The sequence below is a fragment of the Maylandia zebra genome, linkage group LG9, assembly GCF_041146795.1.
Source record: "Maylandia zebra isolate NMK-2024a linkage group LG9, Mzebra_GT3a, whole genome shotgun sequence".
Lineage (NCBI taxonomy): Eukaryota > Metazoa > Chordata > Actinopteri > Cichliformes > Cichlidae > Maylandia > Maylandia zebra.
This window is the reverse complement of record NC_135175.1, coordinates 2,428,475-2,453,975: the sequence shown is the minus strand read 5'-3', so window position 1 is coordinate 2,453,975 and position 25,501 is coordinate 2,428,475. Positions and strand designations below refer to the sequence as shown.

Here is a 25,501-nt window from a genome sequence, read left to right as displayed (position 1 = left end):
AATAGTAATATAATAATATAAATAGTGCTAAAAGAAATACTAAAAATATATATATATATATTAAAAATATATAGCAGCAGGTGTGTGCAATTGCCATGCAGAGGTAGTTATTTCGGTCAGGAATGTTTACCAGTTCTTGTTTTCCAGTAAAGTAAAAAATAAGAGTCGCAATTATAGTTGAATCCATGACACCTAATTGTTTCTACAAGATCACGTCGTTGCTAAAAGTTATCAGTTTACCAGTTAAAGTTACCCACTCTGGAATTAAGGCATACAGCTGTGACATTTTGGAAAAACTTTCAGCCATGTAGGGTACAGAAATACACACCTACGCATTCACACCAGACATGATGTGTACAGCTGTGATCAGTGTGGTAAACTATGTTTAACAAGCACAGAGTTATGACACCACATGTTTACCCACTCTGAGGAGAGACTTTATAAATGTGACCTGTGTGAGAAGACTTTTTAAATCTCCACGTTACCTGAGACGACACCAACAGATCCACACTAGAAAGACTTTCCAAGTGCAGTTGCTGTGAGGTATTTTTATTTTTATCTTGTGATTTTAGTCTGACTGTCTGAAACAACGGTTAGCAACATGTTAGCATTTCTGCTCCATGGAAAAGCAGCTCTGAGTGATTATTCAGATTTGAATTACAGTATTTTAGTGGTAGCAGTTGAGAATTACATTAATGTTATTGCAGTATTGTTTCTGTTATAGTTTTTGCAACACATTAAGCTGAGTATTATAAAGCAAACAGTAAATGGATGTTATTTTATGTCTTGTCTTTTCTTAGTCCTGGATGTTGACACAGATGATGTTTTGTTTTTTGTTTTTCAGGCGACGTTCGTGATAAAAATGTTGAAGGACTGACTTACACTGTCTTTGTGTCTTTGTTTAGAAGCAGAGCGACACAGTTGGATCCAGTTCTCAACCCTGTCATCTCTGTTGTGGTGGGAAACACTTTCATTGTGACCTTTGTGGGAAAAGTTTCAGATATCAAATCACCCTAAAAATATATCAACGTAGACACACTGGAGACAAAATGAACTACTGCAAAGAATATGCTAGAGGCTTCCCCACAACAAGTGAGTTAAAACAACATGAACTTATTCACAGTGGGGTCAAAAAGCATCTCTGTGATCAGTGTGGGTCATCCTTCACCACTGCAAGTCAACTTAAAAAAGACAAATAAATCCACACAGGAGAGAAACCATACAAGTTGATAGAGGATTTTTATGAAATACAAATCATTAAGTATAATCAAGTAAAATCAAGTGTGACTTATAATCAAGTGTTCATATATTTTCACATAACCAAGCCTATTTTTAAACAAAACACAATGCATTCCTTACTTCAGTGTTTGAGATGTTTGACAAGACAGGATATACATGCATTCTTTACTTCAGTGTCTGTGATGTCAGATAAGCATGAATACTGCTGTGTCGTTATTTTCAGTTTGTGTGCAGAAGTTAGATAGCTGACACAATGCCTAAAACTCTCCCCTTTCCGTTAAAAGAGGAAGTACTATGTAACCCATTTTGAACTATAAATAAAGCAAGCAGCCTGTGCTCGAGGTGTGTGATTTTGCTGAGAGGCACACACCCGTGCGCATGTCTTAAAACTCTCTGAGTCGGTCTGCAGTGTCTTATTTCTCTTACTTGTGTTTGAACAAATGTCTTAACCCCTGACACAAGTGCAGACACTGTGACAAAAGCTTCTCACAATCAGGTAATTGTAACTATCATCTTTGCAAGCTCCTTTGACAACTATCATGAACGTACACACGTGAAAGGAAACTACAGCTGTGACCAGTGTGACAAGAGCTTCAGGAATTTCAGTTCATACTCCGAACACAAACGATCCCACGTTACTAATAAACTGTTTCACTGTTACCAATGTGCCAAAACATTCATTTCGTTATCTGCTCTGTGCAAACAGCGTGATCATCCAGGACTGAAATCACTCCCATCTCTGGATCACGGTAAAGCTGCAGAGACAGAAAGATCCTCGTCTGGTTTCAGGGTCAGACTTAAACCCTTGAGATCAGGCTCCACAGAGTTCAGGTGGAGTCTTCTGTAAAGATCTGATGAGGCAGCTATGAATGAAAATGTGCCTCTCGTTACATTTTAAGCTTTCTAAACTGTTCTACTGTAGTTGAACCAAAAAAATCTGTTTCCTCTTATTATGTTTTTATTGAATGTATTTTGATCCATGTGTTCTGCAGATATTTTTTGTTGGGTTGTTTTTGTTCAGGTTGTTTGTGTTATGAAATCCTTTAACAGTTAAACCAAAATTTTAAATGTTAAATAAAGAAATAGTTTAATGACTATAAGTGTGATCCATGATGTCATTTCCTGTATATCAAACCAAAAACTGAAGTGACAAATGTTCTCAGTGACACAGATGGAGGTTTATCAGAGGAGGAGACTTGGCTGTTCTCTAACTGAACAGGGTTCCTGCAGCTTACTGAAAATCCTGACCTGAAATTCATGAAAAAATAAGATCTATAAAATCTTTTAGATTTTAATATAGTTGCTGTAGGTATTAAAAATTCTGATTTGTGTTTGAGATATAAAAAAGATTAATTTTGGAAAATAATCATTTAAAGTTGTGGTTTGACTTGCTCCGTTTATCAGTGCTTCCTTTGTTGGCACTGCCTTTCTTCAGAAGTTGTTGGTCTATATTGACATGACAGCAGATTTTTCAGCTGGACATCCATGATGTGAATCTTATTTCACCACATCCCAAAGGTGCTCTATTGGACTGAGACTAGGGCTGGGCGATATGACCCAAAATTCCTATCTCGATATATCTCAATATTTTTTTAAAGCCATAAGGCAGGAACAAAAAGAGAGTTCTTAGTCAAAGCTGTGTCCCAGATGTCACACAGGCACTTTTATTTTTTATACAGCATAGATGTACATGAAAAAAACTACTCAAAAATAAATTATGAACATTTATTAAATAATAATGCTCCATAAATAAAAGAAAACTGTTGTTTTTGTGCATAACAAAGAGCTCACAATTGTGCAGTCAAAATGTAAACTAACAGATGCTGAGCACAATAACAAAGACAGATTTCACAGCTGCTCTGTTCCCAACTTCTACTGTGTGACTGACAGCCTGGAGTTTGAAATCATCTTCGTAACCATGTTTCATAACAGGTGCCATTTATGTCCTTATACACACACAATACGGTAATATTACATTGAAGCAGAGTACGTTTTACTGCGCGAGGCTCCTCGGTAGCCTTAATGCTCCAACAATCCATCAAGCGGTGCAGCAAAGTCGTACTAAAACATTTTTTGACAGATTGCTGAGTGCCGTGTACCACATAAAATCGGTTCGCGGTCATCAAGCACAACAAGAATTCATACAAAAGGTGCACTGTCAACTTTTAAGAGAATGAAAGGATTTTATTTATTTCTATTTACTGGTGGTGGTCAGAGGGCCCGGTGGCGCCTGTGTCCGGCAGCCTCGCCTCTGTCAGTGCGCCCCAGGGCAGCTGTGGCTACAATGTAGCTGCCATCACCAGTGTGTGAATGTATGTGTGAATGGGTGAATGACTGAATGTAGTGTAAAGCGCTTTGGGGTCCTAAGGACTAGAAAAGCGCTATACAAATGCAGGCCATTTACCATTTACCATTTTAGGCTGTGCAGCCGCTCTGGGCTGCATGGCGTTAGCATGGTTAGCTCGTTAATACGTTGATGCTGTACAGGGCGATGCACAGTAACTCGTTAACGGAGATTTGCCGTGTCCATCTTGTCGCTGCCTGCAGGTGAAGCGATGGTGGAGGAGGGAGAGTTGTGTTCAGTTAAGGAGAGAGGCGAGGTCGAGTAACGTTGCGTAGAGACAAAAGTGGACGAAAGAGAGGCAAACTTGTGGCTCCACAACTATAATTATAACGTAACATAGACTATATCGATATAAAGGATATTGTCACATCTTATATCTTGTATAAAAATATATCGATATTTTTAAAAAAACTCGATATATCGCCCAGCCCTAACTGAGACTCAGGTAGGCTGTGGTCTGTAAATGATGTCAGTTGGTACTAAGGGACCCACATTGTGCCAACCAAATATCTCCACGCTATTACACCAGCAGCAGGATGGATCCATGCTTTATGTTGTTTAAGACAAATTCTGCCCCTAAAATCTGAATGTTGCAGAGATTGAGACCCATCAGACCAGGCAACATTTTTCAATCTTTTCTTGGCCACTTTTGTTGATCTTGAATGTAAAAGAACCCCATCATGTGAGCTGGAGTGTTCTGGGACGTAATCCGATAAAAACCGATCTCTTTACCCGTCGGCTTCCCGTGGTTGTCATGTGACCGGCTATTGCACTTAATAATAAAACAGCTTCTTGCCATTTTTTGTGTTTATTTTTATCGCTGTGTGACTGTTTTCATGTGAAAGCCTGCATGCGCTAGTACCGCTTGCCACTCGTACCCACAATCCTTTGCGGTTTTACCCCGGAATGACGTCACATTTTCAATCATTTTCAATTTGTCAGAAAGGACCTTTTCTGTTAGGACTGATAGGTTCTCCTCTAACACTGCTGCCCTAACCTGCGGGGTTCCACAGGGTTCAGTTTTGGGTCCATTAGTATTTTCTTTTACATGCTTCCTTTAGCTGCATTATTCAGTCTTTTAGTGACCTGTCTTATCATTTCTATGCTGATGACATTCAGCTGTATATGTCCTTTAAGCCTAATCAGCTGGATACACTGTCCATCCTAGTCCAGTGCTCAACCCAGGTTTCTGATTGGCTTTCTAACAATTACATTGTTTTAAACATGAACAAGACAGAGACCATGATCATAGCATCTCCTGATCTATATTCTAAAATCAGTCAGGTTCTTGCCCCTTTCTGTTTTTCTGCTGAGCCAAATATTTGAAATCTTGGAGTAATATTTGACTCCTCTTTGGGCCTTGACTCACACGTAAAGTCTCTGTCTCGTTCCTGTTTCTTTCATTTAAGGAATATTTCTAAACTGCGACATATGGTCTCCTTAGCTGAACTGGAAAAAATTGTCCATGCATTTGTGTCATTGCGTTTAGACTATTGTAATTCCCTGTTTACCAGCTTGGATAAATCATCTCTGTACAAAATGCAGCAGCCAGACTACTAACTCGCTCTTGCAAGCGAGCTCACATCACTCCTATTTTATGTTCTTTACATTGGCTCCCAATAGATTTTAGAATTCCCTTTAAAATTATTGTTTTAACGTACAGAGCAGTACATGGCCAGGCACCAGATTATTTATCCAAGCTTCTCACAAAATACACTGCTGCTCGTTGTCTCCGCTCACAGGCTCAGAGTTTGTTGGTTGCTCCCCGAACATGACTGAAGATGAAAGGGGGCGGAGCCTTTCAGTCTGTGGCACCAACGCTGTGGAACAGTCTACCTCCACAACTACGTTTGGTTGACTCTGTGGAATCCTTTGAAAAGCAGTTAAAAACTTTACTGTTTAAACAAGCTTTCTGTTGACCAATGCTTTTTACATTTTTAATTTACATTTAACCTCTATATTGTGTATATAATTTGCTATTTATCGGACTGTTTAATTTAATCTTTGTGTACAGCGCTTTGTGACTATGAAAAGCACTTAATAAATAGACTTTACTTCCTGTGAAAATGAGTCCTCCACCATAGTCATCCACTAATTGTCCTTTGCTCTTCTCCCTGTACTCCAGGGTGGGCAACTCCAGGCCTCGAGGGCCGGTGTCCTGCAGGTTTTACATCTCACCCTGGGTCAACACACCTGAATCGTGTATTACCAGGCCTCTGGAGAACTACAAAATACATTGAGGAAGGAATTTAGCCATTTGAATCAGCTGTGTTGGATCAAGGACAAATCTCCAATCTGCAGGACACCAGCCCTCGAGGCCTGGAGTTGCCCACCCCTGCTGTACACCAACTGCTGCACCTCCAACCACCAGTCTGTCAAGCTAGTGAAGTTTGCAGATGACATCACCGTTATTGGACTCATCTCGGACGGGGATGAGTCTGCCTACAAGATGGAGGTTGAACGTCTGGTGTCCTGGTGCAGCCGCAACAACCTGGTGCTAAACAATGACAGTGGAAATTATTGTGGACTTCAGGAAGCACACAGCCCCCACATCATCCTGTCTGACACCCTCATCACCACTGTGGACTCATTCCACTTCCTGGATACCACCATCACCCAGGACCTGAAGTGGGAGCCCACCATCACCTCCGTCATTAAGAAAGCCCAGCAGAGGATGTACTTCCTGAGGCAGCTGAAGAAATTCAACCTGCCAACACGGACGATGATGCAATTCTACACTGCAATCATCGAGTCCATCCTCACCTCCTCCATCACCGTGTGGTACGCTGGAGTCGCCACCTCTTACAAACAGAGACTGCAGTGTTTAGTGCGCTCTGCTGAGAAGGTGATTGGCTGCAGACTCCCATCTCTGCAGGACCTGTACACCTCCAGATCACAGCTGACCTTTCTCACCCTGGACACAGTCTGTTTGACCTGCTCCCCTCAGGCAGGAGGCTCCGGTCCATTCGCACCAGAACCTCTCGCCATAAGAACAGTTTCTTCCCCTCTGCTGTTGGACTCATGAACAATAACCATAAGACTGTTCCCACCACAAATGCATGACCTATACTGTGTTCACTGCATCGGTCCCATGCACTGATCATCACCTGCATTCATGTATATTTCAATCTGCTTATCACTTTTTTAAATGTTTATTTTTATTTATTTATTTTACAGGCTGCGTCACGCCTGTTCAAGAGTTGCCCACAACAGATGGCAGGAATAAAATCTCCGCAAAACTTTTCTGGCACAACTTCACCTGTTTCCAAGGTGCATGGAGAGGATGAAAGAATTCAAAAAGCAGGAACTCCAGCAACACTTGAGGGAAGATGAACAACTTTAATAATTGACCAACGCGTTTCGGCTTGTGGCCTTCATCAGGGTCATAGTAAAACATTGTAAAAATTGCTTAAATACAAGACAGGAAACAGAAAAAAGATTTCAAATTAACCAGTCAAAACTTCATAGATAGGTCAGCTGACATATAATAGGTAGGTATTGGTTAATTGGCTCATGCCCAAGTAAATATCGGACTAGATCATTACTGATGAGAAGGAGGGGGGGGAGGGGGGGGGGGGTGACATAACCCCCATATGCCTGAAAATAACACATGCATGAAATGCATAAGGAGGATGCTATAAATATACACACGGGTTTAAAAAAAAGGGGGGGGGGCGGTCTTTAATGGTAAAAGCACGTTTGAAGTAGAAAACAAGATTACAGGAAGCAATAAAATCTCCAACTACAAACTAAATGAAAAAATGTTTGGCTGTCCAGACAAAACCTTCTTGGGGTCCAGATTTGGACCAGAGTCAGGGGATTGGGGATCCCTGTTGTAGGGTCTACCTTACCATGTAAAGCACTTGAAGGAGACTGTTGTTATGATTGAAATAAAACCCAACTGAAAAACTAAACACACTAACACTTTGTCACAAATTCAGCAGAGAGAAGTCCCTCGCTGTGCACACAGAGCCGAGAAAAGAGACGCTCATGTCTGTTCATTTCTGCTCTGTTTGATGAAAACTGTGTTACTGAGGAACAATGAGAGGACTCGCCTCTGAACACTCAGCGTGAGGAGTTGACACTGCAATAACATTCACACATCAACATACAGAAGATTGTTTCAGTGTTAGGTTTAGTGAAATTTGAGGTTAATGGTGTGCCTCAGACTTTGTAATTCCCGTGTGTGTGACTTATTGAAACATTCTCCTACATGCAAAACAAGGTTTACCTTTTAAGACTAAATAAATCTGAAAGCTTTTCCATCCTAAAAGAGGACAACAATGTGTAGTTTATGATGTTCTAAAGGTTTCAGCAGCTTTTTGAATTTGTCACACGTGTGGAAATGTATGAGTGAGTCTTTGTATCTTACTGTGAGTGATGCTCGTCAGCACACAAACCCAGAGTTTCTCTACAGGAACACAGAGAGAGTTATTCCCTGTACTGTAAGGACACATTCAGCATTGTGCAGTAACTCCAGATCAGCCCAGTTAAATGATTACATGGATGTGAGTGTGATCGTCAGAGCAGCACTGATCAGTGTCAGGTTATAATGACCAAGGTGTACACAAACACTAAGTTTGATATTAAAATGTGTGAAGTGTAAATTCAGCCAAAGCCTTTAACCGGGCTGTGAAAAAATACAATGCCCGTGACTCAATCTCGCATCTCATATGAAGTGAAGAAATATTTTTAAAAATAATATGAAGGCAATAAGAGAGTGTTACAAGCATAGCTCTAAAGAATGCAGCCTCATGGGCAGTGCAGTCCGTGCTGCAGGGAGAATGGACTGCCATACCCGTGATGTGTCTGTGAGCGAGGAGGGAGAAAAAGGGGAAAAGTACAAGTTGTCATAGAGCAGAAACGCGAGCTGGAAGCATGTAAATACAATAATAATCACTGCAGCCAAAAGCCCAGTTGTAAGTACGCTATTAAGACTCGACTGTACGCTGTGTTCGTGTTTTCCTCCCAAACAATAAGCTCCGTTGGAGCCTTTCAACGCCTCTCTCTGTCTCTGGCTAGCAAACTTGACCCAGACAACAAAGTTCTGTAATCTGTAGTGGAATACATTTTAAAAGTAACCTTCCCAACACTGTTAATAGACCTCTCTGCATTGAATCATACTTGTTATTAATCTCTGTCTGTCTTTTCTCCTGTCTTCCTTCTCTCACCCCAACCAGTTGTGACAGATGGCCGCCCCTTCCTGGTTATTTGAGAGTTCTGCTTTCCTGTTAAAAGGGAGATTTTCCTGCCGTTTTCATCAGATTCCACTACACTGCATTTTCGCAGGAAATGCAACTTTTTATATTTTTTATTTAACATTTAATTAACAATATATATATTTGGATTCAAACTAGAACAAGACTTGGTATTATTTAAATGGTATGCTTATGTCTCTGACATTACCCCCCAAAAATTGGACTCATGTCGCAAAAGTTGGTCTGCTAAAGGATTGTCTACATTTGATAGCTTGATTAAAGATGGAAATTTAATTAGTGTTGATACATTGAAACAAAAATACAATCTGGAAAGACAGGATTTATGCCGATACTTGTTAATAAGACACTATATAAAGAGGACAATTAGAGTGGTGTCGGACACTAATGTAGATTTGATAGCAATGCTCAAAAAGGCATATAGTGGTGACGTCAACAAAAAACACATTTCCTGTTTGTATACATTTTTTACAAATAAGATGGGAGAAGGAGGGAGGAGTGTGCATAACATAAACAACAATTGAAATGCACTAGCTCACAAAGATGGAGGGAATTTGGATGGAAATTTTGATTAGGTTCTTTATCACCTCTTACCAAAAGACTCATTATGATGGGAATCCCCCGTATGCTGGAGAAAATATGGACACAGACCTCTGACATTTTCAGGCAGAATTTTAAACCTTGGGTGAAATGTGGTCAATGCAGTTCTTAAGCATGCATGCAAATGTTCATTAGTCAGCTGTGAGCGAGTTTTTCCCCATTCATCTTTAAATGCCAGATTTTCACTTCAGGAAGCACACAGCCCCACTCCACTGACGACTTGCTGTTGGCCAACACCCTCAATGACTTTTACTGCCGGTTTGATGAGACATCGAGCAGCTTTCACACCTCAATAGAGACACTTTGGTCACTCATCCTCCCACCTTCCCCACTCCCCCCACAACAGAGCCATCGACGCTATCAAAGACTTCACCCACAGGAGCCCCCTTCTCACTTCACACCTATGAGGACTTCACACCACCTTCTCCCACTACAACCCTTCATATTCATGAAGCAGATGTGAGGACGCAGTTTATCCCTTTAGACCTACTAAATAACCAATTTAATTCAATTCAGTTGTAAGGTCTTTATATCAAGCTCTGCTGTGTTCAAGCTATTAATTACTGTACGCAGGAGAACCAAAACACACATCAAACATTAAAGTTCAGTTATGCCAGCTTTAACCTTGGGATGCCTCAGCTTCTCCTTTATATCCCCCACACTCAACTCTCTGCATCAGGAAGCTCCTGGCACTGGTCACCCTGGGAGTTTCGTCCTTCTACACCCCAACAGTGAGCAGATAACATAGTGAAGCATCGCCAAGCAGTTTTCACAAGGTCATGCTGACACAAAATTTGACTGACTTTAAACACTGGTCACTTCAGGTGTTGCTCTGATATACAGGAAATGACATCACGGCTCAAACTCTTTGTCAGTAAACCATTTCTTTATTTAACATGTAAAATTTTGGTTTAACTGTTGCAGGATTTCATTACACAAACAAGCTGAAAAAAAAACTGCAGAACACCTGGATCAATGCATTCAATAAAAATTTAACAGGAAACAGATTTCTTAATCAAACTGCTGGAACAAAGCTAACCACTCAACACAAACACTACAGTAGAACAGTTTAGAAAGCTTAAAATGTAACGAGAGGCACATTTTCATTCATAGGTGCCTCATCAGATCTTTACAGAAGACTCCACCTGAACTCTGTGGAGCCTGAAACAAAAAACAAAACATCATCTGTGTCAACATCCAGGACTAAGAAAAGACAAGACATAAAATAACATCCATTTACTGTTTGCTTTATAATACTCAGCTTAATGTGTTGCAAAAACTATAACAGAAACAATACTGCAATAACATTAATGTAATTCTCAACTGCTACCACTAAAATACTGTAATTCAAATCTGAATAATCACTCAGAGCTGCTTTTCCATGCAGCAGAAATGCTAACATGTTGCTAACCGTTGTTTCAGACAGTCAGACTAAAATCACAAGATAAAAATAAAAATACCTCACAGCAACTGCACTTGTAGAGTCTTTCTAGTGTGGATCTGTTGGTGTCGTCTCAGGTAACGTGGAGATTTAAAAAGTCTTCTCACACAGGTCACATTTATAAGGTCTCTCCTCAGAGTGGGTAAACATGTGACATCGTAACTCTGTGTTTGTAGCAAACTGTTTGCCACACTGCTCACAGCAGTACACATCATGTCTGGTGTGAATGCGTAGGTGTGTATTTCGCCTCCCTATCCGGCTGAAGGTTTTTCCACAAATGTCACAGCTGTATGCCTTAATTCCAGAGTGGGTAACTAGATGACTCTGTAAGTTGCTACTGTGAGTAAAAGCTCTGCCACACTGATCACAGCTGTACGCTTTAACTCCAGTGTGGATGAGTTGGTGTGTTTTTAAGTTTCGAGAGTGGGTAAAAGACTTTCCACAGTCTCCACAGCTGAACTGTCTCTCTCCAGTGTGGATGAGTTGGTGTGCTTTTATGTTTCCAGAGTGGGTAAAAGACTTTCCACACTCGTCACAGCTGAATGGTCTCTCTCCAGTGTGGATGAGTTGGTGTGTTTTTAACCTTCCAGAGTGGGTAAAAGACTTTCCACACTCGTCACAGCTGAACTGTCTCTCTCCAGTGTGGATGAGTTGGTGTGCTTTTAAGTTTCCAGGGTGGGTAAAAGACTTTCCACAGTCTCCACAGCTGAACGGTCTCTCTCCAGTGTGGATGAGTTGGTGTGCTTTCAAGTTTCCAGATTGGGTAAAAGACTTTCCACACTCGTCACAGCTGAACGGTCTCTCTCCAGTGTGGATCAGTTGGTGTGTTTTTAAGTTTCGAGAGTGGGTAAAAGACTTTCCACACTGCTCACAGCTGAACAGTCTCTCTCCAGTGTGGATCAGTTGGTGTGTTTTTAAGTTTCCAGAGTGGGTAAAAGACTTTCCACACTCGTCACAGCTGAACGGTCTCTCTCCAGTGTGGATCAGTTGGTGTGTTTTTAAGCTTCCAGAGTGGGTAAAAGACTTTCCACACTCGTCACAGCTGAACGGTCTCTCTCCAGTGTGGATCAGTTGGTGTGTTTTTAAGCTTCCAGAGTGGGTAAAAGACTTTCCACACTCGTCACAGCTGAACAGTCTCTCTCCAGTGTGGATCAGTTTGTGTGTTTTTAAGTTTCCAGAGTGGGTAAAAGACTTTCCACACTCGTCACAGCTGAACGGTCTCTCTCCAGTGTGGATGACCTGATGCATTTTTAGGGAAGCTTTCACAGTAAAATCTTTCCCAAACTCGTCACAGTTGTATTTTTTTCTTCCACTTCTTTCTTCAACGAATTTGTCGGGCTCCTGAGAGCGCTGACTTCTCGATCCACGTTGGTCCTGCAGTGACAGAGATACAAACAGAGGCAGTGAGTTGTGGGAAATTCATTATTCTAACCGGCCTTTTATTAGTGGTATTTTGTGACCTTTTATTGAATAAGTAGTTTTACTTCTTTTCATACACACATTGCAAATGTGCTTATGAGAGTTGGCATTCAGTCTTTTGAGGGTCAATGCAAACACACTTACAGACACAGATAAATATTAGAGTTATTTCTAGGGCAAAGGTGAGAGACATTTGGCCTGCAAAGTGTCTGTACGCCTGCTCAGTGAGATTAGCACATGATGTAAAAGAGTTTACCCACGCTTATTAGCACAGAGGAGCATAGCTGATGCTATAGCAGTGGAAAGGAAAATAGTTGGGCATTTTAAACATTCCGCCTTAGCCTACTCCCGCCTCGAGGACATTCAGGGACAGGTCAACCAGCCAAAAAAAAGAGACTGCAGCAGGACGTACAGACGCGCTGGAACAGCACGTATTACATGCTCCAGTCCCTCATTGAGCAAGAGCGAGTTCTGGGCGTGTATGTGTCTGAGCACGAACTCCCTGACTATCTCACCGCTCACCAATGGGCTCTTACGGAGACGACTGTTGCCATCCTCGCCCCCTTTGAGGAACTAACTAAAAAAGTGAGCAGCTACGACGCACTAGCCTCTGATGATGGCGGCGCGTGAACAACGCGAGGCTCAGTGTCTCTCCAGAATCTGCTATTTAGCGGTTTTTTTATCTACTTTTAACCGGATTATTCGTCCAGAATTGCTGTGCGTTGCTGACCTACAGCAGACAAGAGCTTCTGGACATCTGGACTCACAACTCCAACAGTTTTATCGCCGATCTCCGACTCATCCCAGAAAACTCCAGAACACCGGAGGCTGCCCACTCTCCCCGGCCAGGCGGGAAGTGCACGCAGACGGCGCCGAGATCGTAAACAAAGGTGAGGTAGGCGCGGAGGGCTACGGGCTAAGCTAAAGCTAACACCACACCGGCTGCCTTTACCCAGTATTTTCCTCGCCAATGTCCGTTCTCTGGCAAACAAAATGGATGAGATACGGCTCTCCATCACTAACAACAGACGGATTATGGACTCAAATGTCATGTTTTTCACCGAAACATGGTTGAACAACAGCTGCCCGGACAATGCTATCGAGTTAGCAGGACGCCACACACACCGAGCCGACAGGCTAGCAGATGACTCCGGCAAGACCAGAGGTGGAGGTTTGTGCATTTATATTAACAATGCTTGGTGCATGAACTCCACTACTACTGAGAGTCACTGCTCACCTAATGCGGAGTTTTTAATGGTCAAATGCAGACCTTATTATCTCCCCAGAGAACTCACTTCAATCATACTCACTGCCGTGTATATCCCCCCCGACGCTAATGCTAGGCTAGCCATGAAAGAACTTTCTGCAGCCATTAACAAACACCAGAATAAACACCCCGAGGCTGCTTTTATTGTTGCTGGAGACTTCAACCACACCAACTTAAAGACAGTCCTCCCCAGATTCCACCAACATGTCTCCTGCCACACCAGAGGAGACAAGACTTTAGACCATGTGTATTCCAACCTGGCTGGAGCCTACAAAGCCACACCCCTCCCCCACATTGGACAATCGGACCATCTCTCCCTGTTCCTCACACCTAGGTATTCACCACTCATCCAACATGTGAAACCTGCTGTGAGGACAATTAAAGTGTGGCCAGAGGGGACAGAGGCAGTGCTCCAGGACAGATTTAAAAACACAGACTGGAATATGTTCACCCACACAGACCTGGACCAGTACGCCTCATCTGTACTGGATTACATCTCCGAAACCACAGACAGTGTCACCACCCAGAAACGGATCACCATGTACCCCAACCAGAAGCCTTGGATGAACCGGGATGTTCGTCTCCTCCTGAAGGCCCGCAACACCGCCTTTAGGTCAGGAGATGCACACGCCTACAGCACAGCCAGGGCTAATCTAAAGAAGGGCATCAAAAAAGCCAAACACCATTACAAAAAGAAGGTAGAAGAACACTTCTCCAACTCCAACCCCCGACGCATGTGGCAAGGACTCCAGACCATTACAGACTACAGGACCACCAAACCCTCCCCCGCATCCTCTGATGTCTCCTTCCTCAACGAGCTCAACAACTTTTATGCTCGTTTTGAGCGAGGGAACCCCACAACCACAACCAAAGCAGACATGACGCCAGACCACCAACCTCTGACTCTCTCCCCCACCGATGTAGGAGCGGTGCTGAGCAGAATCAATGTCCACAAGGCTGCAGGTCCAGATGGCATCCCCGGGCGTGTTCTCAGAGCGTGTTCTGGGGAGCTTGCAGGAGTGCTCACAGACATATTCAATCTGTCCTTGGCCCACACTGTGGTACCGGCCTGCTTCAAATCCACCTCCATCGTCCCGATACCCAAAAACTCCAACCCATCTTGCCTCAATGACTACCGCCCAGTAGCACTCACCCCCATCATCACTAAGTGCTTAGAGCAGCTGGTCCTAGCACACTTCAAATCCTGTCTCCCCCCCACCCTGGACCCACACCAATTCGCATACCGCCAGAACAGGAGCACAGAGGATGCAGTCTCCATCGCACTGCACTCTGTCCTCTCACACCTGGACAACAACAACACCTACGCCAGAATGCTGTTTATAGACTTCAGTTCAGCATTCAATACAATCCACCCCTCACAACTCATCAGGAAACTGACAGACCTGGGCATCAGCTCCCTCATCTGCAAATGGTTACTGGACTTCCTGACCAACCGCCCCCAACATGTCCGGCTGGATAACCGCTGCTCATCTACCATCACAATGAACACCGGTGTACCACAAGGCTGTGTGATGAGCCCTTTCCTCTACTCCCTCTTCACCCACGACTGCAGACCTGCTGATGGTTCCAACACCATCATTAAGTTTGCAGATGACACCATGGTGATTGGCCTCATCAGTGACAACGATGAGGCCGCCTACAGGGAGGAGGTGGATCGTCTGGCTGAGTGGTGCGACACAAACAACCTGCTGCTTAACACCGAGAAGACCAAGGAGCTCATCGTGGACTACAGGAGGAATGCTGACCTACATCTACCCATCCACATTAAGGGGACGGCTGTGGAGCGTGTGAGCAGCTTCAAGTTCCTGGGAGTCCACATCTCCGAGGATCTCACCTGGACGACCAACTGCTCCAAGCTGGTCAAGAAGGCTCACCAGCGCCTCTTCTTCTTGAGGACTCTGAGGAAGAACCACCTGTCCTCAGACATCCTGGTGAACTTCTATCGCTGCACCATCGAGAGCATCCTGACCAACTGTATAACAGTCTGGTATGGGAACTGCTCTGCCTCGGACCGGAAGGCGTTGCAGAGGGTAGTGAAAACTGCCCAGCGCATCGCCGGAGCACCACTTCCTGCCATAAAAGACATCTACAGGAAGCGGTGTCTGAAAAGGGCTGGGAAAATCATCAAAGACCCCAGTCACCCATCACATGGACTCTTCACCCTCCTGCCCTCTGGGAGGCGCCACAGGAGCCTCCGGACTAAGACCACCAGGTACCGGAACAGCTTCTTCCCCACAGCTGTCAGACTCCTGAACTCTGCCTCCTGACATCTGACCCACGTTAACACATGGACTGAACATACACACACACACACAATGGACAACTGTACCCTCAAACACACAATAATAACATGGAGTGAACCACCACTCACAACCACTAGCACTTTATATAGCCTCTGTAGAAACTATCCACACCCTCACTTATCTTAACTGCACTACTGTATAGCTCTGTGTAAATAATCATTCTGTACATTCGATAATCTTTAATCCTACAACTGTTTACAACTTGCATAGTTCCCATTTCTGTATAGCTGTATATCTCAAATTTCTGTAAAGTTATTTATTTCATATTCTGTATAGTTTTTCATATTTATATCCTGTTCATAGCCTGTACATAGCTTGTACTCACTACAGCCTGTACATACTTAGTTATAGAATATTCACAACATACTTCATACCGTGTACATTATAACATACCATAATAGACCCATTTCTGTAATATGCTTACATATCTATACTATTGCTAATATATATTGTAATATATCTATATCACTAAAGCACTTCTGGATGGATGCAAACTGCATTTCGTTGCCCTGTACCTGTGCATGTGCAATGACAATAAAGTTGAATTCTAATTCTATTATATTCTATGTCATCCCAGCTGTGACTGTGCTTGTGAGACTTCTAAACAGAGAAACAGACGAGTAAATACCACTCAGCCCCATGTAGCAGTGTGGAAAGTGAAAGTCTTTTTAGCTCAGTGTCACACATTATAGATGAAAACAGAAACAGTCTGACTGCTGATAATGCAGAAAAGCTACTTTTCTTATAAAAAAAAAAAAAAAAAAAAAAAAAAACCTGCCACTCACTTTTTCTCTCCATTAAGTGAGTCATCTTAGACTTGATGTTAATACCTACCTCAGTTGCACTGACTGCCACAGTTCTATGTTGGTGGATGTTGTTAGTTTATTCAAATATTGTGCACTAAATAGCAAAGATGTTAATTAATGCCCCTTGTGTTGTCCAAAGCGGCAGAGTTTACAATAAACTGAAAACAATACTTGAGTTGCACTGTCACTGTTTACATTTTTTTCAGCACGCCCCTGCGGGCGGTTTATCGCTCCGGTCTACCACCACTATGTCCCTCTGTATCTGGAAGTCCCACAGGATCTTAGCTCGGTCATTCTCCACCATCCTTGGAGGCATCTCCCATTTTGACCTCGGGACTTCCAGGTTATACTCGGCACAGATGTTCCTGTACACTATGCCGGCCACTTGGTTATGGCGTTCCATGTATGCCTTGCCTGCTAGCATCTTGCACCCTTGCAATATAATATATATATATATATATATATATATATATATATATATATATATATATATATATATATATATATATATATATATATATATATATATATATATATATATATATATATAGTTGTGGTCAAAAGTTTACATACACTTGTAAACAATATAACATAATGGCTCTACCGAGTGTCCCATTATTTCTAAAACTCTGATTTTCCTCTGATAGAGTGATTGGAACAGATACATATATACATATATATATACATATATATATATATATATATATATATATATATATATATATATATATATATATATATATATATATATATATATATATATATATACACACACACACACACATATATACACATTAGGGGTGCAACGATATTCGTATCGACATTGAACCGTTCGATACAGTGCTTTCGGTTCGGTACGCATATGTATCGAACAATACAACTTTTTTCAATTTTTTTCAATTTTTTTTTTCTTTCTTTTTTTTTTTTGTGTCCCGTTTGGATCTATAGCCATCAGAATTGTTGTCTTGAGGCCAAGAAAGATGCCAAGAGGATTTATTTTACCAAGTGGATCATCATATTGGTCCATTTGATTGACCTTTATTATAATTATGAATTTATTTTATTTTCAGTTGCAAACGGGACAGACATGACTGTGGGATAGGACAGGGGGAAAGAATGAAAGAAAGAGGGGGAGAAAAAAAAAAAAAGAACAATACAAAATTTGTAATTTATTTGATCAACTTTCCTTCTGACGATGCTGTCTGTGTTGAGCGCTCAGTGAATCTGCATTTGACTACTCCGCCTAGGCTCGAGAGTGCAGCCTAGGCGGAGTAGTCGAACGCAGATTCACTTAGCACTCAACACAGACAGGATGGTCAGAAGGAAGAGCGCAGGGCAAGCTAGCGAGACAGAAGTGGACCTCCCCACCCTCATTCAGATCTGGCGTTTGGAATTATTTTGGTTTTCATGTGACGTATGACCCTGAAAGTAACCGAGTCATGGACTAAAGTAAAACAGTATGTTGGATGTGCCATGCAATGCTCAATTACATGGGTGGGAGCTAGTGTGTTAGTGCAGTTAGCTCGTTAACGTGTTGGCCGTCTAGCCCCTCTGTATAGGGTAGCTCGTTAACGGAGATTTGCCGTGTTGTGGCGTTAAGGTTATTTCAACGAGATTAACCTGAAAGCACTAGTGGGAACACAACGAATATGACTGCACATTTACATCATCCTAGTGCAAAGACAAAAACAACAAGCATGCATGCTACAAACTTTAGCCGAGTCATTTAGACAGCTGTTAGCACAGGATTCTCCTTATGGAGACCTGATATGTTTAATATGCTGCTGAGAATATAGCCCAGAAGAAGCGGATAGTATAGCTTTTATTTTGGAAAGAGACATTTCTCTGTAATAAACTCTCTTTTCCAAAGATGAGTGATTCCTCAATCAGATACAGGGCTCGCAATATCGCTAGCCCGACGTCCCGGGGCTATCTCTGCCCTGCCTGTTGGGCTATTGTAGGAAGGAAAAATATATGTCAATGCTTTTGCATTCTTTCAGAAATGTAGCTGGGTAATTATGTCATTGGGTGAGCCACTGTCAATATGTGACATATTGAAATCGTGTTTGAATTTGCGCTTGTTTTTTTGCTTTCACTTTGCAATCGCGCGAACTGTGTATAGAGAGCGACAGCACTGATCTGTGAGTGATGATAATTTGTGCACCAATTCCTCTGACATCGTCTTATTAATTGTTAGCTTACTATGCAAACATGACAAGTGAAATCTCCCGCAGCTTAAACATGTGAGAGGTTGATCGCGCAGAGAATCGCTGAGCTTATGTGAGTGCGGCAGGATATATATTTCACTACGATGACCTGGATGATTGAGAACCTTCACAGACAGATATATATTTTAGTTCTGCTGAGCCAAATAAGACAGGTCAGGGTGAAGAAGTGACAGCCAAAGAAAAGCTTACCACAAAACGGAGAAGTTATGACAAATCAGACTATAAGGCAAAAAGAAAGTGCAGCTTTATGGTTTCATTTATGGTTAGGGTTAAATTTAAAAACTGTACTTTTGTGTTAAAATATATATTTATAATTTTAATAAATGACAAATTAAAAAGGCATGAACATTTTTTTTGTATCGAAAAAAATATCGAACCGAACCGTGAATTTTGTGTATCCTTGCACCCCTAATACACATATATACACATATGTGTATTAGGGGTGCAAGGATACACAAAATTCACGGTTCGGTTCGATACTTTGGTGTCACGATTCGATATTTTTATATATATATATATATATATATATATATATATATATATATATATATATATATATATATATATATATATATATATATATATATATATATATATATATATATATATATATATATATATATATATATATATATATATATATATACACACACACACATATACATATACACACACACACATATATATACACACATACATACATACATACACACACACATACAGTTGTGGTCAAAAGTTTACATACACTTGTAAACAATATAACATAATGGCTCTACCGAGTGTCCCATTATTTCTAAAACTCTGATTTTCCTCTGATAGAGTGATTGGAACAGATACTTCTTTGTCACAAAAAACATTCATGAAGTTTGGTTCTTTATTGACTCTATTATGGGTTAACAGAAAAAAGTGATCACATCTGCTGGGTCAAAAATATACATACAGCAACATGAATTAGCAATTTTGGTGACTTAGAAAGTTGTCAGTGAACTGAGCTTCATAGCATGGCCTCTTAACTTCTTGTGAGTGATTATGAGTGACTACAGCTGGTGACTTCTCTTAGACAGGTTAAATAGGGCTCATTGGATACAAACGCCCACAAATGCTACAATGGGAAAGTCAAAGGAGCTCAGCATGGATCTGAAAAAGTGAATTATTGACTTGAACAAGTCAGGAAAGTCACTTGGGGCCATTTCATAGCAGCTGCATGTCCCAAGAGCAACAGTGCAAACAATTGTTTGTAAGTATAAAGTGCATGGCACTGTTTCGTCACTGCCAAGATCAGGAAGAGAACGCAAGCTATCACCTGCTGCTGAGAGAAAATTGGTCAGGAGGGTAAAGAGTCAACCAAGAATCACCAAAAGGCAGATCTGCCAAGAATTAGAAGCTGCTGGAACACAGGTGTCATTGTCCACAGTTAAACGTGTTTTGCGTCTCCATGGACTGAGAGGCTGCCGTGCAAGAAGGAAGCCCTTGCTCCAAAAGCGGCACCTTAAGGCTCGACTGAAGTTTGCTGCTGATCACATGGACAAAGATAAGACCTTCTGGAGGAAAGTTCTGTGGTCAGACTAAACAAAAATCGAGCTTTTTGGCCACAATGCCCAGTGATATGTTTGGAGGAGAAAAGGTGAGGCCTTTGACCCCAAGAACACCATGCCTACAATCAAGCATGGTGGTGGGAGTATTATGCTGTGGGGCTGTTTTGCTGCCAATGGAACTGGTGCTTTACAGAGAGTAAATGGGACAATGAAGAAGGAGGATTACCTTCACATTCTTCAATATAGCCTAAAATCATCAGCATGAAGGTTGGGTCTTGGGTGCAGTTGGGTGTTCCAACAGGACAATGACCCCAAACACACATCAAAAGTGGTAAAGAAATGGCTAAATCAGGCTAGAATAAGGGTTTTAGAATGGCCTTCCCAAAGTCCTGACTTAAACCCCATTGAAAACACGTGGACAATGCTGAAGAAACAAGTCCATGTCAGAAAGCCATCAAATTTAACTGAACTGCACTAATTCTGTCAAGAGGAGTGGTCAAAGATTCCACCAGAAGCTTGTGGATGGCTACCAAAAGCGCCTAATTGAAGTGAAAATGGCTAAGGGACATGTAACCAAATATTAGCACTGCTGTATGTATATTTTTGAACCAGCAGATGTGATCACTTTTTTCTGTTAACCCATAATAAAGTCATTAAAGAACCAAACTTCATGAATGTTTTTTGTGACAAAGAAGTATCTGTTCCAATCACTCTGGCAGCCCCTAATATATATATATATGATGAGTCTGACTACAGGAGGGAGGTTGAACGTCTGGTGTCCTGGTGCAGCCACAACAACCTGGTGCTGAATGCCCAGAAGACAGTGGAGATTATTGTGGACTTCAGGAAGCACACAGCCCCACTCCCCCCCATCATCCTGACTGACACCCCCATCACCTCCGTCATCAAGAAAGCCCAGCAGAGGATGTACTTCCTGAGGCAGCTGAAGAAATTCAACCTGCCAACACGGACGATGATGCAGTTCTACACTGCAATCATCGAGTCCATCCTCACCTCCTCCATCACCGTGTGGTACGCTGGAGCCACTATCAGGGACAAACAGAGACTGCAGCGTATTGTGCGCTCTGCTGAGAAGGTGATTGGCTGCAGACTCCCATCTCTGCAAGACCTGTACACCTCCAGGACACTGCGGCGTGCAGCTCGGATCTCAGCTGACCCTTCTCACCCTGGACACAGTCTGTTTGACCTGCTCCCCTCAGGCAGGAGGCTCCGGTCCATTCGCACCAGAACCTCTCGCCATAAGAACAGTTTCTTCCCCTCTGCTGTTGGACACATGAACAATAACCATATGACTGTACCCGCCACTAACACATGACCCTACGCTGTGTCACTGCATCATTCCATGTTTGGCACTGATCACCACCTGCACTCATGTATATATCTTTCTACATAGCACTTTTAATTCTTACTCTTATTTTTCTATGACAGTATGTTTGCACTGAAGCACCGCAGCAATTTCCTAATGTTGTAAACCTGCTCAACATTTGGCAATAAAACCCTTTCTGATTCTGAGATAGATAGATAGATAGATAGATAGATAGATAGATAGATAGATAGATAGATAGATAGATAGATAGATAGATAGATAGATAGATAGATAGATAGATAGATAGATAGACACACACACACAGCTTCAAACGACGTGTGGGCTATTAAATTAGTCGTTGACGTAATCGAGACTAGTTGACTAATCGTGGCAGCCCTAATATATATATATCAATATTTTTCAATACACGTGTCCATATTTATGTCTCCAGATTGTTTGTATAGTGAGCCTTTAAGACTGTACTCTTGGAACAGTTTTTATTTTTGCTGCTTTTGTCTTACACTGTCAAATAAACACAGATTTGCAGCGTTTGTATGTGTGTGCAAAAGCAAATGTGCCAGGCCTCAAAGACAATGGGTGCTTTGCACAACAAAAGCAGGATGTGAATCGAGCATATGACCTGTACAAATCTCAGCAGGGGTGATTAACACCTCGGGACTTTCACCAGAAAATAAAAAAGTCAGAAATTCTAGTAGGTGTTGGGTCCAGGGGATTTCTGCAAATTTGCGCAGGGTTAGTAAATCAAGTGTTGAAGTTAGCTCGGTGCTTACCTTTAGATGAGCCCACAAACCGAGAGAAAGTCCGTGATGAAGCTGCAACTCTTTCTCTCAGCTACGATCCAGGAGACAAGGATGGGCGGATCGATGCAGATATTTATCCAGACGTTGGTAGTGGTTTTTGATCGGTACGTTAGTTTGTTTCTCTCCTGTAGATTCACTTCTTTACTCGCTGTGGATGAAAAAGCAGCTCTGTCTGGGTGAACACCTCTTCTTATGCGGCAGACGCACTTTGCTCCGCCCCCTTCTTCCTGCCCTGCTGGGATTTGTTACTGTGCCGTCACGTGACTCAGATGCGCTCAGAAGACGCATTTGGACTGCAGAGAGTGAGAAAGAGGAGCAACATGTGGAGATATTTTATGACTGTAATTGAAAATGCTGGAGAACAGATGGAAGGCGTGTCAAGCCACAGGGGACCACAACAAGCTGTAGAGTTCAGCTTATTTTACCTCAGTTAAATGCTTTGACTGAAGTCTCACTGCACACACTCAAACTTAGTGTTTGTGTACACCTTGGTCATTATAACCTGACACTGATCAGTGCTGCTCTGACGATCACACTCACATCCATGTAATCATTTAACTGGGCTGATCTGGAGTTACTGCACAATGCTGAATGTGTCCTTACAGTACAGGGAATAACTCTCTCTGTGTTCCTGTAGAGAAACTCTGGGTTTGTGTGCTGATGAGCATCACTCACAGTAAGATACAAAGGCTCACTCATACCTTTCCACACGTGACAAATTCAAAAAGATGCTGAAACCTTTAGAACATCATAAACTACACATTGTTGTCCTCTTTTAGGATGGAAAAGCTTTCAGATTTATTTAGTCTTAAAAGGTAAACCTTGTTTTGCATTTAGGAGAATGTTTCAATAAGTCACACACACGGGAATTACAAAGTCTGAGGCACACCATTAACCTCAAATTTCACTAAACCTAACACTGAAACAATCTTCTGTATGTTGATGTGTGAATGTTATTGCAGTGTCAACTCCTCACGCTGAGTGTTCAGAGGCGAGTCCTCTCATTGTTCCTCAGTAACACAGTTTTCATCAAACAGAGCAGAAATGAACAGACATGAGCGTCTCTTTTCTCGGCTCTGTGTGCACAGCGAGGGACTTCTCTCTGCTGAATTTGTGACAAAGTGTTAGTGTGTTTAGTTTTTCAGTTGGGTTTTATTTCAATCATAACAACAGTCTCCTTCAAGTGCTTTACATGGTAAGGTAGACCCTACAACAGGGATCCCCAATCCCCTGACTCTGGTCCAAATCTGGACCCCAAGAAGGTTTTGTCTGGACAGCCAAACAGTTTTTCATTTAGTTTGTAGTTGGAGATTTTACTTTCACTTCATCACTTAAATCACTTAAATCACTGCTGCTGTTATTGTGTATTGTGTATTTTGTTGTACAGTTATTTTATTTTCAATTTAATTTATATATTTTATCTTATTATTCAGTTGTCCAAGCATTTCACTACATATCGTACTGTGTATGACTGTGTACGTGACAAATAAAAATTTGAATTTGAATTTATTCCTTCCTGTAATCTTGTTTTCTAATTCAAACGTGCTTTTACCATTAAAGACCGCCCCCCCTTTTTTTTAAAACCCGTGTGTATATTTATAGCATCCTCCTTATGCATTTCATGCATGTGTTATTTTCAGACATATGGGGGTTATGTCACCCCCCCCCCCCCCCCTCCTCCTCATCAGTAATGATCTAGTCCGGTATTTACTTGGGCGTGAGCCAATTAACCAATACCTACCTATTATATGTCAGCTGACCTATCTATGAAGTTTTGACTGGTTAATTTGGAATCTTTTTTCTGTTTCCTGTCTTGTATTTAAGCAATTTTTACAATGTTTTACTATGACCCTGATGAAGGCCACAAGCCGAAACGCGTTGGTCAATTATTAAAGTTGTTCATCTTCCCTCAAGTGTTGCTGGAGTTCCTGCTTTTTGAATTCTTTCATCCTCTCCATGCACCTTGGAAACAGGTGAAGTTGTGCCAGAAAAGTTTTGCGGAGATTTTATTCCTGCCATCTGTGGGCAACTCTTGAACAGGCGTGACGCAGCCTGTAAAATAAATAAATAAAAATAAACATTTAAAAAAGTGATAAGCAGATTGAAATATACATGAATGCAGGTGATGATCAGTGCATGGGACCGATGCAGTGAACACAGTATAGGTCATGCGTTTGTGGTGGGAACAGTCTTATGGTTATTGTTCATGTGTCCAACAGCAGAGGGGAAGAAACTGTTCTTATGGCGAGAGGTTCTGGTGCGAATGGACCGGAGCCTCCTGCCTGAGGGGAGCAGGTCAAACAGACTGTGTCCAGGGTGAGAAGGGTCAGCTGAGATCTGGAGGTGTACAGGTCCTGCAGAGATGGGAGTCTGCAGCCAATCACCTTCTCAGCAGAGCGCAAAACACGCTGCAGTCTCTGTTTGTCCCTGATAGTGGCTCCAGCGTACCACACGGTGATGGAGGAGGTGAGGATGGCCTCGATGATTGCAGTGTAGAACTGCATCATCGTCCGTGTTGGCAGGTTGAATTTCTTCAGCTGCCTCAGGAAGTACATCCTCTGCTGGGCTTTCTTAATGACGGAGGTGATGGTGGGCTCCCACTTCAGGTCCTGGGTGATGGTGGTATCCAGGAAGTGGAATGAGTCCACAGTGGTGATGAGGGTGTCAGTCAGGATGATGTGGGGGCTGTGTGCTTCCTGAAGTCCACAATAATTTCCACTGTCATTGTTTAGCACCAGGTTGTTGTGGCTGCACCAGGACACCAGACGTTCAACCTCCATCTTGTAGGCAGACTCATCCCCATCCGAGATGAGTCCAATAACAGTGGTGTCATCTGCAAACTTCACTAGCTTGACAGACTGGTGGTTGGAGGTGCAGCAGTTGGTGTACAGCAGGGGTGGGCAACTCCAGGCCTCGAGGGCTGGTGTCCTGCAG

The 25,501-nt window shown here is 42.2% G+C and overlaps 1 long non-coding RNA gene across 1 annotated transcript; it reads right to left on the bottom strand.

The window, feature by feature from the left end:
• Positions 1 to 10,266: 10,266 nt before the first annotated feature.
• LOC106675945 (uncharacterized) lies at positions 10,267 to 22,785 on the bottom strand. Its single transcript, XR_013100035.1, has 2 exons — positions 22,538 to 22,785; positions 10,267 to 12,214 (listed from the first exon to the last, which is right to left on the bottom strand). It is a non-coding gene; the product is annotated as an uncharacterized LOC106675945 (long non-coding RNA).
• Between the last annotated feature and the right edge of the window lie 2,716 nt (positions 22,786 to 25,501).